Raw genomic sequence first — 13356 nt, forward strand, 5'->3', positions numbered from 1 at the left:
TGCGGTTTGAAATGATTTAGAGCGATGAGGGAGAGGAGTTTTGAAACTTAATTATGGGAAATTTGAAATATCTCCTAAACGGTTAGAGTTACGAAAAAAATGCAGAGAATCAGAATTGTTCAGAATTTAAAACTCAACCAAGAACCAAGAATTATACCATAGTGTGTTATAAAGTATACAGGGTGTGCACGAAAAATTATACGGGATTACAGTTTTTGACGCACCCTGTACGTATTAGTGGGGCTAGAATTTTTTGGGTTGCACCACTGAAAAGAGCGGTTCAAGACGGTTTAATTGAGTGGTTGAAACTCTCCAAAACTCCCAAAAATAACCTAAATACAGGGTGTCCAAGTTTTATACACATTTTTTGGTTAAAAGTGCATTTAAACCAGTTTTGGGCAAATATCTCCAAAACGGTTAGAGTTACAAAAAAATTTCAAGAGACGGAAAAGTTTCTAAATGAACCACTTAACCGACCTACGTAACGCTGAAACCTCGTTTTGATTGCCTGTATACAGGGTGTGCATAAAATTGGTAGTGGTCACCTTTTTTTGGTCACCCTGTATGAAATTTTCAAGTTGCAATTTTTTGGGTTACACCATTGGAAAGAGCATTTCAAGACGGTTTTTTTGAGTGTTTGAACCTCCCAAAACTCCCAAAAATACCTAAAATACAGGGTGTCCAAGTTTTGGACTAGTTTTTTGGTTAAAAGTGCACTCAAACCAGTTTTAGGCAAATAACTCAAAAACTTGTCAATTTTGACAGATCAGTCAGGTTGAGTGAAACTGTCATTTGATTGCGGTGACAGAAAAAATCCAATTTTCCCGCCTTTTTTACCGCAATTTTTGTGTATATGACACACCAGTGTTTTCAACCTCACTTTAAGCAAGTTTAACCAAGCAAAACTCGGTTATTTAAAACAATATCAAAAAAGCTTCAGAAAGGAAAGTTGTAGAAAATTTCATTCTCTACAAGATTGATTTAAGGGTGTTTCGCCCTAAAGGGTCTCCCTAGGGAGATATGGTCAAAAAACTGCGTCAAAGCACAAAAAGTGCTTTAAAGAGCCAGAAACAGTTTAGGCTAAATATCTCCAAAACGGTTAAAGTTACGAAAACAGTGCAGAGAATCAGAATTGTTCAGAATTTAAAACTGAACCAAGAACCAAGAATTATACCATAGTCTGTTATGAAGTATACAGGGTGTGCACGAAAAATTATACGGGATTACAGTTTTTGACGCACCCTGTACGTATTAGTGGGGCTAGAATTTTTTGGGTTGCACCACTGAAAAGAGCGGTTCAAGACGGTTTGATTGAGTGGTTGAAACTCCCCAAAACTCCCAAAAATAACCTAAATACAGGGTGTCAAAGTTTTATACACATTTTTTTGTTAAAAGTGCACTTAAACCAGTTTTAGGCAAATATCTCCAAAACGGTTAGAGTTACAAAAAAATTTAAAGAGACGAAAAAGTTTCTAAATGAACCACTTAATCAACCTACATAACGCTACGAAGACCTAACCTCGATTTGATTTCCTGTATACAGGGTGTGCAGAAAAATTATAGTGGTTCACTTATTTTGGTCACCCTGTATTTAGTTTTTAAGTTACATTTTTTTGGATTACACCGCTGAAAAGAGCAGTTCAAGACGGTTCTTTTGAGTGGTCGAACCACTCCAAACTCCCAAAAATAACTAAAATACAGGGTGTCCAAGTTTTGGACTAGTTTTTTGGTTAAAAGTGCACTTAAACCAGTTTTGGGCAAATATCTCCAAAACGGTTAGAGTTACAAAAAAATTTCAAGAGACAAAAAAGTTTCTAAATGAACCACTTAATCGACCTACGTAACGCTAAAACCTCGATTCGATTGCCTGTATACAGGGTGGGCACAAAAATGGTATCGGTTTCCTTCTTTTGGTCACCCTGTATAAAATTTTCCAGTTACAATTTTTTGGGTTACACCACTGGAAAGAGCAGTTCAAGACGGTTCGTTTGAGTGGTTGAACCTCGCCAAAACTCCCAAAAATAGCTAAAATACAGGGTGTCCAAGTTTTGGACTAGTTTTTTGGTTAAAAGTGCACTTAAACCAGTTTTGGGCAAATATCTCCAAAACGGTTAGAGTTACAAAAAAATTTCAAGAGACAAAAAAGTTTCTAAATGAACCACTTAATCGACCTACCTAACGCTAAAATCTAAATTTTATTGCCTGTATACAGGGTGTGCAAAAAAATGGTAGTGGTCACATTTTTTTGGTCACCCTGTATGAAATTTTTAACTTACAATTTTTTAGTTAACACCGCTGGAAAGAGCGGTTCAAAACGGTTCTTTTGAGGGGTTTACCCTCCCCGAACTCCCAAAAATAACTAAAATACAGGGTGACTAAAAAAACTTGGTCTAAAGAGTTGTTTGTTTCAAATTTTAGTTCCTAAAGCAAATTAAGTTGGTACGGCCCTGGCACCGGGACTGGATTTCAGTTAAACCACCCTAAAATACAGGACAGGGCTGAAAAAAAAATATTTTTTTAAAGAAAGTTTCAGATTGATGAGGAACAGGAATTTTTGAACTTTCTTCTTCACGAAGAATTTTAACTGACCGTATCTTCGTTATTTGGAGGAAAATCGAAAAAATGTAGAAGAAGAAAGTTGTAGGGAATTTTATTCTCTACAAGATTGCTTAAATGCACTTTTACCCTAATAACTCTCTCAAGGAAGATATTTTTGAAAAACTGTGTGAGAGATCAAAGAAGAGCTTTGAAAGACTCTAGCAAATTCAACTGACCCTATCTTCGTTATTTGGAGGAAAATCAAAAAATCGTAAAAGAAGAAAGTTGTAGGGAATTTTATTCTCTACAATACTGCTTAAATTCACTTTTGCCCTAAATGGTCTCTCACCGAAGATATTTTTGAAAAACTGTGTAAAAGATCAAAGCAGAGCTTTGAAAGACTCTAGCAAATTCAACTGACCCTATCTTCGTTATTTGACTAGATATCAAAAAACTGTAAGAAATGAAAGTTGTAGGGAATTTCACTCTCTACAAGATTGCATTAAAGCACATTTGCCCTAAAGGGTCTCCTAAAGGAGATATTTCCGAAAAAACATCACGTCAACATTTTACCCCCTCTGACGGTTGTTTTAGGTAGTAAAATTATGAAAAAAAACCGAAACGTCGGGCAAAGTAAGGGTCAGTTAATCTGTCTGTCCTAGAACGTTTAACTGAAATAATATTGGATTTCCTTTGCCGGATGGGTTTAACTGGGTTAATGGGCGTTTTTGCTCTCAGAATGGTTTAAAGGCTTGTTAGGGCTGGGAAAAGGGATTTTTTCCTTAATTCTTGCTTTTTTCTATAATTTCCTAGAGTTTTTAATAATTTCTAGAGAAAAAATTTAAAATTTGTACCGTACCAGAGAGAAAAGCGGAGTGTTATAGTTTGAAGAGCAAGGATGACAATCTAAAGGACAGTCTGTGACAAAATCGTCCGCAAAACCCACTTAGAGTGTCCGAATCGCATTTTTAAGCACATTTTTGGAATCCTCGTTAAATTTCCTATCCGATAACCTAAAAAAATGCTTTAAAATTTGGTACAGTCTGGGAGAAAAATGCTGTCAAAGTTTGAAGTGCAAAAAACACGATTTGAAAGGACAGTCTGCGACAAAATTGACCGTAAAACCCACTTAAGATGCCCAAATTACATTTTTAAGCACATTTTTGGAATCCTCATTAAATTTCCTATCCGATAACCTGAAAAAACACGTTAAAATTTGGTACACTCTGGGAGAAAAATTTTGTCAAAATTTGAAGTTTAAAAAACACAGTTTCAAAGGACAGTCTGCGACAAAATCGACCGTAAAACTCACTTCAAATAGCCGAATGACATTTTTAAGCACATTTTTGGAATCCTCATTAAATTTCCTATCCGGCAACCTAAAAAAACAATTTAAAATTTGGTACAGTCTGGGAGAAAAATGCTGTCAAAATTTGAAATGTAAAAAACACAGTTTCAAAGAACAGTCTGCTACAAAATCGTCCGCAAAACCCACTTAGAGTATCCAAATCGCATTTTTAAGCACATTTTTGGAATCCTCGTTAAATTTCCGATCCGATAACCTGAAAAAACACTTTAAAATTAGGTACAGTCTGGGAGAAAAATGCTGTCAAAGTTTGAATTGCAAAAAACACAATTTCAAAGGACAGTCTGCGACAAAATTGCTCGTAAAACCCACTTAGAGTATCCAAATCGCATTTTTAAGTACATTTTTGGAATCCTCATTAAATTTCCTATCCGATAACCTAAAAAAACAATTTAAAATTTGGTACAGTCTGGGAGGAAAATGTTGTCAAAGTTTGAAGTTTAAAAAACACAGTTTCAAAGAACAGTCTGCTACAAAATTGTCCGCAAAACCCACTTAGAGTATCCAAATCGCATTTTTAAGCACATTTTTGGAATCCTCGTTAAATTTCTTATCCGATAACCTAAAAAAACACTTTAAAATTTGGTACACTCTGGGAGAAAAATGCTGTCAAAATTTGAAGTGCAAAAAACACAGTTTCAAAGGATAGTCTGCGATAAAATTGGTCGTAAAACCCACTTAGAGTATCCAAATCGCATTTTTAAGCACATTTTTGGAATCCTCATTAAATTTTCTATCCGATAACCTAAAAAAACTCTTTAAAATTTGGTACAGTCTTGGAGAAAAATGCTGTCAAAAGTTGAAGTGTAAAAAACACAGTTTCAAAGAACAGTCTGCGACAAAATCGCTTGTACAACCTACTTAGAGTAACCAAATCGCATTTTTAAGCACATTTTTGGAATCCTCGTTAAATTTCCTATCCAATAACCTAAAAAAAAACCTAAATTTTCTTATAATTTCCAAGAAAATTCAGTCCTTTTCCTAGGGAAAAAAACTGTCCTAACCTGTCGCTTCACATCCCCGGACGTCCCTTCAAACAGACTCAATTAACCTGTCCGGACGTGTGACAAATAATATTGTCCTGAGTAGTTTTATCCGATCACATCCGGGACTAATGGATAATTTTTTGTCCTGTCTCTGTCCGATCGATATATTGGGAGAAATGTCCCTTTTAAGCTTTCTGGATTTCTGCGCATCATTACTCAGTTCCTGATGATCCGATCGTGTCGAAACTTGGTGTGAACGTCGATAATACTTTCCTCTACCATCCTTAAAAATTTCATGCTTGTAGCTTGTCTGGTTTGTACAGGGTGATTTTTTGAAGTTGCTCGGTCCATTAAGACCAATATTGAAGCATTTTAAATTATGGCGGAGGTTGTCTGCTGTCAAAAGTGTCACTAACTGTCATTTTTGATGTTAAAACTGTCAAAAAATTGTCATTTTACAGTTGGAACTGTCAATTTATCTGAAAGTGTCACTTTTGACGTCCAAAATACGTCATTTCAAGCTTTGTTCTGTCAAAACTATCTTGAAAGTGTCATTTTAGTTTGGAACTGTCAAAAGTGTCGTTAACTGTCATTTTTAATTCTGAAACTGTCAAAAAATTGTCATTTTAAAGTTGTAACTGTCAAGTTATCTAAAAGTGTCACTTTTGACGTCCAAAATACGTCATTTCAAGCTTTGTTCTGTCAAAACTATCTTGAAAGTGTCATTTTAGTTTGGAACTGTCAAAAGTGTCGTTAACTGTCATTTTTGATTCTGAAACTGTCAAAAAATTGTCATTTTAAAGTTGTAACTGTCAAGTTATCTAAAAGTGTCACTTTTGACGTCCAAATTACGTAATTTTAAGCTTTGTTCTGTCAAAACTCTCTTGAAAGTGTCATTTTAGTTTGGATAACTGTCAGAAGTGTCGTTAACTGTCATTTTTGATTTTGGAACTGTCATTTTTAAGTTGAAACTGTCAAATTATCTAAAAGTGTCACTTTTGACGTTCAAAATACGTAATTTCAAGCTTTGTTCTGTCAAAACTATCTTGAAAGTGTCATTTTAGTTTGGAACTGTCAAAAGTGTCACTAACTGTCATTTTTGGTTTTCAAACTGTCAAAAAATTGTCATTTTAAAGATGGAACTGTTAAGTTATCTGAAAAGTGTCACTTTTGACGTCCAAAATACGTCATTTCAAGCTTTGTTCTGTCAAAACTGCCTTGAAAGTGTCATTTTAGTTTGAAACTGTCAAAAGTGTCGTTAACTCTCATTTTTGAATTTGAAACTGTCAAAAAATTGTCATTTTAAAGTTGGAACTGTCAAATTATCTAAAAGTGTCACTTTTGACGTCCAAAATAAGTCATTTTAAGATTTGTTCTGTCAAAACTGTCTTGAAAGTGTCATTTTAGTTTGGAACTGTCAAAAGTGTCACTAACTGTCATTTTTGACTTTGAAACTGTCAAAAAATTGTCATTTTAATGTTGGAACTGTCAAATTATCTAAAAGTGTCACTTTTGACGTCCAAAATAAGTCATTTTAAGATTTGTTCTGTCAAAACTGTCTTGAAAGTGTCATTTTAGTTTGAAACTGTCAAAAGTGTCACTAACTGTCATTTTTTATTTTGATACTGTCATTTTAAAGTTGGAACTGTCAAATTAACTAAAAGTGTCACTTTTGACGTCCAAACTACGTCATTTCAAGCTTTGTTCTGTCAAAACTATCTTGAAAGTGTCATTTTAGCTTGGAACTGTCAAAAGTGTCGTTAACTGTCATTTCTTATTTTGAAACTGTCAAAAAATTGTCATTTTAAAGTTGGAACTGTCATGTTATCTAAAAGTGTCACTTTTGACGTCCAAACTACATCATTTCAAGCTTTGTACTGTCAAAACTATCTTGAAAGTGTCATTTTAGTTTGGAACTGTCAAAAGTGTCGTTAACTGTCATTTTTGATTCTGAAACTGTCAAAAAATTGTCATTTTAAAGTTGTAACTGTCAAGTTATCTAAAAGTGTCTTTTGACGTCCAAAATACGTCATTTCAAGCTTTGTTCTGTCAAAACTATCTTGAAAGTGTCATTTTAGTTTGAAACTGTCAAAAGTGTCACTTTTGACGTCCGAAATACGTCATTTCAAGCTTTGTTCTGTCAAAACTATCTTAAAAGTGTCATTTTAGTTTGGAACTGTCAAAAAATTGTCATTTTAAAGTTGGAACTGTCAAATTATCTAAAAGTGTCACTTTTGACGTCCAAAATACGTCATTTCAAGCTTTGTTTTGTCAAAACTGTCTTAAAAGTGTCATTTTAGTTTGGAACTGTCAAAAGTGTCGTTAACTGTCATTTTTTATTTTGAAACTGTCATTTTAAAGATGGAACTGTCAAATTATCTAAAAGTGTCACTTTTGACGTCCAAAATACGTCATTTCAATCTTTGTTCTGTCAAAACTGTCTTGAAAGTGTCATTCTAAGTTTGGAACTGTCAAAAGTGTCGTTAACTGTCAAATTTGAGTTTAGAACTGTCAAAAGTACTGCTAACTGTCATTTTTGTGTTTAAAGGTGTCATTTTCTGATCTAATCTGTCAAAATCCCATTTTTTAACTTGGAAACTGTCAAAACCATTTCCAATTGTTATTATGAAGTTTAAACTGTCAAAAATTATTGACAGCTGTCATATTGACACGTTTAAAATGCCAAAAAGGCCCCTACAACGAGTTGCAGGCCAAAAAGTGAGATACAGCCCCGAAAGGTTCTTTTTTAAACTGAATGTTGCTCCGTTATTTGAAGAGTAAGCGAAAAAGTCTTAATCAGCAAAGTTGTAGGAAATTTAATTCTCTACAAGATTGTATTAAAGTGTTTTTGTCCTTAAGGGCCTCCTCAAGGAGTTACAGGCCAAAAAGTGGGCCCGCACCAACGGGCCCTATTTTAACTAGTTTGATTTTTCAACTGGGCATAGCTGGAAACATTTTTGCAAATATCTCGGGAACGGTTTAGGTTAGAGGTTTGAAATTTTTACCATGGCTGCGCAACAGTACCACGCAACTTTTCCTTTTTATACAGTTTTTTCGAAAAACGTACCGTTTGTCCGAGAAAAATCAAAAACTGTTTTCTTGACAATTTTCAAAGGGGTCCCCCCCCCAAATTTTAGGAAAAAAATTTTGAATTTAAAATTTTTTTTTGATTGGCCGAATATTTTTGAATTATCAGTAGAAACATGACGTCAAGTGTCACTTGTCAAAAATGTCATTTTTTAAGGGTGCCACGCCCTGAAAACTGTCAAAAATTATAAAAAACACTATTTTTTAGGTTATGTCCGAAACGGTGCCAATTTTGGCAAAACAGACCCAAAATTCGTGTTTTTCAGACCAAAATTAGTCTAAAAGGATATTTTCATTGAAATAGTGACAAAATGGTGACGGTTCTTACAATATTGAGCCAAAACCTTAAAATTAGACCAAATTTTGGTGCACCAACCCAGAAAATCGCTAATAACTCGCTTATTTAAAACATTCAGTATATAAACGCTAAATAACAAAAGAAAGCTACTGAAAAGGGCTATCACGTGACGTTGAGCGGGCTGCGCTAAGTTGCACCGTTCGGCCGGTAGAGGGCGTCAAAGGTTGATCAATTTTTCAAAAACTACATAAGTTAAAGGCTTGAAAATATTTAAAATTGTGCTGCTCCGTCCCTGATGATCCGATCTGGCTGAAACTTTGCACGGTTATTAAGCAGACCTTCCCCTACAAACTGACGCAAAAACCTCCTCAAATTTCCCTCCCAGTCTCCTCAAAACCACTCTCATCCTCAAACATGTCACGCATACGTAACAATACAACGTTACATTCACGTAAGTTGTTTCGGAATGATTATTTCGCACAAAATGCCTAAGGGACGAATTGTGCCTTAATTACGACAAGTGAGTTTTTGGAGAAAGAGGGCGCTCTAATCGCGAACGTGCTCCAAACTCTAAAGTTGCCACTTTTGTTTAAACTGCTCTACCAGTTAATGGTCACGTTCCAACTTGTATAACTTTACTCCTGATGAAGCGATCTGGTCGAAACTTTTTCAGTGTATTAAGCACACTTCAGTGTACATTTGGTGAAAGTTTCATGGTTCTATCTGGTCTGGTTTGGGCAGCGTGATTTTTCGAAAACTCTCGTGCCAAAACAATTTAATAATCAAACTGTGCAACAAGAAAGTTTAAATTGTTACCATAAATTCAGTTTTAAGGTTATCGCATTGATTTTTTGGCCTGGTATAGCCTAGACATAGTAGGTTTACCCTAATTTTTGGAAAAATTCTCACTCTTCAATTTAACCGATTTCTGACGCAATATGGCGGCTCTTACGAACTTTAGCATCATTTCAGGCAAAGTGCAATGAAGCCTTTGAACCTTCATAAAAAATCCAATTTTAGGGTTATTACCTTGATTTTTCGGCCTGGTATAGCCTAAACATAGTAGGTTAACCCTAATTTTTTTCAAAATTCTCACTCTTCGATTTAACCGATTTCTGACGCAATATGGGGCCTCTTACGAAATTTAGCATAATTTCAGGCAAAGTGCAATGAAGCCTTTGATCCTTCATCAAAAATCCAATTTTAAGGTTATGGCATTGATTTTCCGGCCTGGTATAGCCTAAACATAGTAGGTTTACGCTAATTTTGAAATACAAAAAAAAAAAAAATATCTCAAAAACTAAAATATCAAAAAATATCATTTTAAAGCACAAATTGTGTGCGGTGGCGCCCTCACTGTGGCAACGTCGCAACTAAATTACTTTTAATCAATAACGCGTTGGCAACACTGCAATCGATACAGTTTAGATTGGTTCGCTTGGCCTCGAGTCTCCTAGGGGGCGCCACCAGTTGCTCTCTTCTCTGTTGAACCCCAATAAATGATTATTTATGTTATCTAGCGTAGCTCCGTTATTTGAGGAGTTACGGCAAAAGTGGAAATAAGGAGAGTTGTAGGGAATTTCACGCTCTACAAGATCACTTCAGAGCACTTTTTCTCTAGAGAGTCATTTAAGGGAGTTACAGGCCCAAAACTGCAATGCAACTACTAATAGTGTTCAATCCCAGCAAAACTCCACAAAATCAAATCAAAAAATACGTTTGTCCATTAAAAACCACGTGAAACGAGTCAGCAACAGTCACGTGACCTAAAAATGTCATTTTTAACAACTGGAACTTTCTAGAATTTTTCGATTTTTTTTTTAAAGTTTCTAAGACTTTCTAGAAGCTTCTGAGACGTTATAGAAGATTCTGAGGCTTTCCGGAAGGTTCTGAGACTCTGTGGAAGTTTCTAGAACATTCTGGTAGCTTCTGAGACTTTGTGAAAGCCTTTGGCACTCTCTAGAAAGTTATCTGAAATTCTGGAAGCTTCTCGGACAATCTGGAAATTATCTAGAAGCTTCTGAGGCTTCATGGCAGTTTCCGAGAGTCTCTAGAAGCTTTTGGGTTGTTTTGGGACTTTCTGGAAGCTTCTGAGACATTCTGCAAGTTTCTGAGATTCTCTAGAAGCTTATGGGATGTTTTGGAAGCTTCTGGGACGTTATAGAGGCTTCTGAGGCTTTCCAGAAGGTTCTGAGACTCTCTGGAAGTTTCTAGAACATTCTGGTAGCTTCTGAGACTTTGTGAAAGCTTTCGGCACTCTCTAGAAAGTTCTCTGAAGTTCTGGAAGCTTCTCGGACAAACTGGAAACTTTCTGGTAGCTTCTGAGGCTTCCTGGCAGTTCCCGAGAGTCTCTAGAAGCTTTTAGGTTGTTCTAGGACTTTCTGGAAGCTTCTGAGACAGTCTGGAAATTTCTGAGACTCTCTAGAAGCTTATGGGATATTTTGGAAGCTTCTGGGACGTTATAGAGGCTTCTGAGGCTTTACAGAAGGTTCTGGGACTCTCTGGAAGTTTCTAGAATATTCTGGTAGCTTCTGAGACTTTGTGAAGCTTCTCGGACAATCTGGAAATTATCTAGAAGCTTCTGAGGCTTCCTGGCAGTTTCCGGAAGTCTCTAGAGTCTTTTGGAAAGTTCTGGGACTTTCTGGAAGCTTCTGAGAGCGTCTGGAAATTTATGGAACTTTCTAGAAGCGTCTAGGACTTTCTGCCAGCTTCCGAGGCTTTCTGCAAGTTTCTGAGACTCTCTAGAAGCTTATGGGATGTTTTGGAAGCTTTTGGGACGTTATAGAGGCTTCTGAGGCTTTCCAGAAGGTTCTGGGACTCTCTGGAAGTTTCTAGAACATTCTGGTAGCTTCTGAGACTTTGTGAAAGCCTTTGGCACTCTCTAGAAAGTTATCTGAAATTCTGGAAGCTTCTCGGACAATCTGGAAATTATCTAGAAGCTTCTGAGGTTTCATGGCAGTTTCCGAGAGTCTCTAGAAGCTTTTGGGTTGTTCTGAGACTTTCTGAAAGCTTCTGAGACCGCCTGGAAATTTCTGAAACTTTCTAGAAGCGTCTAGGACTTTCTGAGAGCTTCCGAGGCTTTCTGCAAGTTTATGAGACTCTCTAGAAGCTTATGAGATATTTTGGAAGCTTCTGGGATGTTTTAGAGAATTCTGAGGCTTTCCAGAAGGTTCTGGGACTCTTTGGAAGTTTCTGAGACAATGTCGAAGCTTCTGGAACTTTATAGAAGCATCTAGAACTGCCTGGTATGTTCTGAGACCCTTTGATAGTGTCTGGGAATGTTTAGAAGCTTCCTGGACGTTCTGGAAGCTTCTAGAACTCCCTGGTTGCTTCTGAGACTTTGTGAAAGTTTTTGAGACTTTCTAGAAAGCTCTCTGAAATTCAGGAAGCTTCTAGGACAATCTGGAAACTTTCTGAAAGCTTCTGAGGCTTTCTGCGAGTTTCTGAGACTCTCTAGAAGCTTATGGGATGTTTTGGAAGCTTCTGGGACGTTATAGAGGATTCTGAGGCTTTCCGGAAGGTTCTGAGACTCTCTGGAAGTTTCTAGAACATTCTAGAAGGTTTTGGAAGCTGCTAGAACAACTTCAGATAATTTTGATTGTGTTTTTGACTGAAGAAGCTTCTGGAATTATCTGGAAGTTTCCGAGACAGTGTGGAAGCTTCTGGAACTTTCTAGAAGCATCTGGAACTGCTTGGTATCTTCTGAGACTCTTTGAAAGTGTCTGGGATTGTTTAGAAGCTTCTTGGACGTTCTGGAGGCTTCTAGAACTTCCTGGTTGCTTCTGAGACTTTGTGAAAGTTTTTGAGACTCTCTAGAAAGTTCTCTGAAATTCTGGAAGCTTCTAGGACAATCTGGAAACTTTCTGGTAGCTTCTGAGGCTTTCCGACAGTTCCTGAGAGTCTCTAGAAACTTTTGGGATGTTCTGGGGCTTTATGAAAGCTTCTGAGGCTTTCTGCAAGTTTCTGAGACTCTCTAGAAGTTTATGGGATGTTTTGGAAGCTTCTGGGACGTTATAGAGGATTCTGAGGCTTTCCGGAAGGTTCTGAGACTCTCTGGAAGTTTCTAGAACATTCTAGAAGGTTTTGGAAGCTGCTAGAACAACTACAGATGATTTTGATTGTGTTTTTGACTGAAAAAGCTTCTGGAATTATCTGGAAGTTTCCGAGACAGTGTGGAAGCTTCTGGAACTTTCTAGAAGCATCTGGAACTGCTTGGTATCTTCTGAGACTCTTTGAAAGTGTCTGGGATTGTTTAGAAGCTTCTTGGACGTTCTGGAGGCTTCTAGAACTTCCTGGTTGCTTCTGAGACTTTGTGAAAGTTTTTGAGACTCTCTAGAAAGTTCTCTGAAATTCTGGAAGCTTCTAGGACAATCTGGAAACTTTCTGGTAGCTTCTGAGGCTTTCCGACAGTTCCTGAGAGTCTCTAGAAACTTTTGGGATGTTCTGGGGCTTTATGAAAGCTTCTGAGGCTTTCTGCAAGTTTCTGAGACTCTCTAGAAGTTTATGGGATGTTTTGGAAGCTTCTGGGACGTTATAGAGGATTCTGAGGCTTTCCGGAAGGTTCTGAGACTCTCTGGAAGTTTCTAGAACATTCTAGAAGGTTTTGGAAGCTGCTAGAACAACTACAGATGATTTTGATTGTGTTTTTGACTGAAAAAGCTTCTGGAATTATCTGGAAGTTTCCGAGACAGTGTGGAAGCTTCTGGAACTTTCTAGAAGCATCTGGAAGTTCCTGGTAGCTTCTGAGACTTTGTGAAAGCTTTTGAGACTCTCTAGAAAGTTCTCTAAAGTTCTGGAAGCTTCTCGGACGATCTGGAAACTTTCTGGTAGCTTCTGAGGCTTCCTGGCAGTTTCCGGAAGTCTCTAGAGTCTTTTGGAAAGTTCTGGGACTTTCTGGAAGCTTCTGAGAGCGTCTGAAAATGTATGGAACTTTCTAGAAGCGTCTAGGACTTTCTGCCAGCTTCCGAGGCTTTCTGCAAGTTTCTGAGACTCTCTAGAAGCTTATGGGATGTTTTGGAAGCTTCTGGGACGTTATAGAAGCTTCTGAGGCTTTCCGGAAGGTTCTGGGTCTCTTTGGAAGT

This window comes from Ips typographus, linkage group LG14 (genome assembly GCF_016097725.1).
Source record: "Ips typographus isolate SLU linkage group LG14, UJ_Ityp_2.0, whole genome shotgun sequence".
Taxonomy (NCBI): domain Eukaryota; kingdom Metazoa; phylum Arthropoda; class Insecta; order Coleoptera; family Curculionidae; genus Ips; species Ips typographus.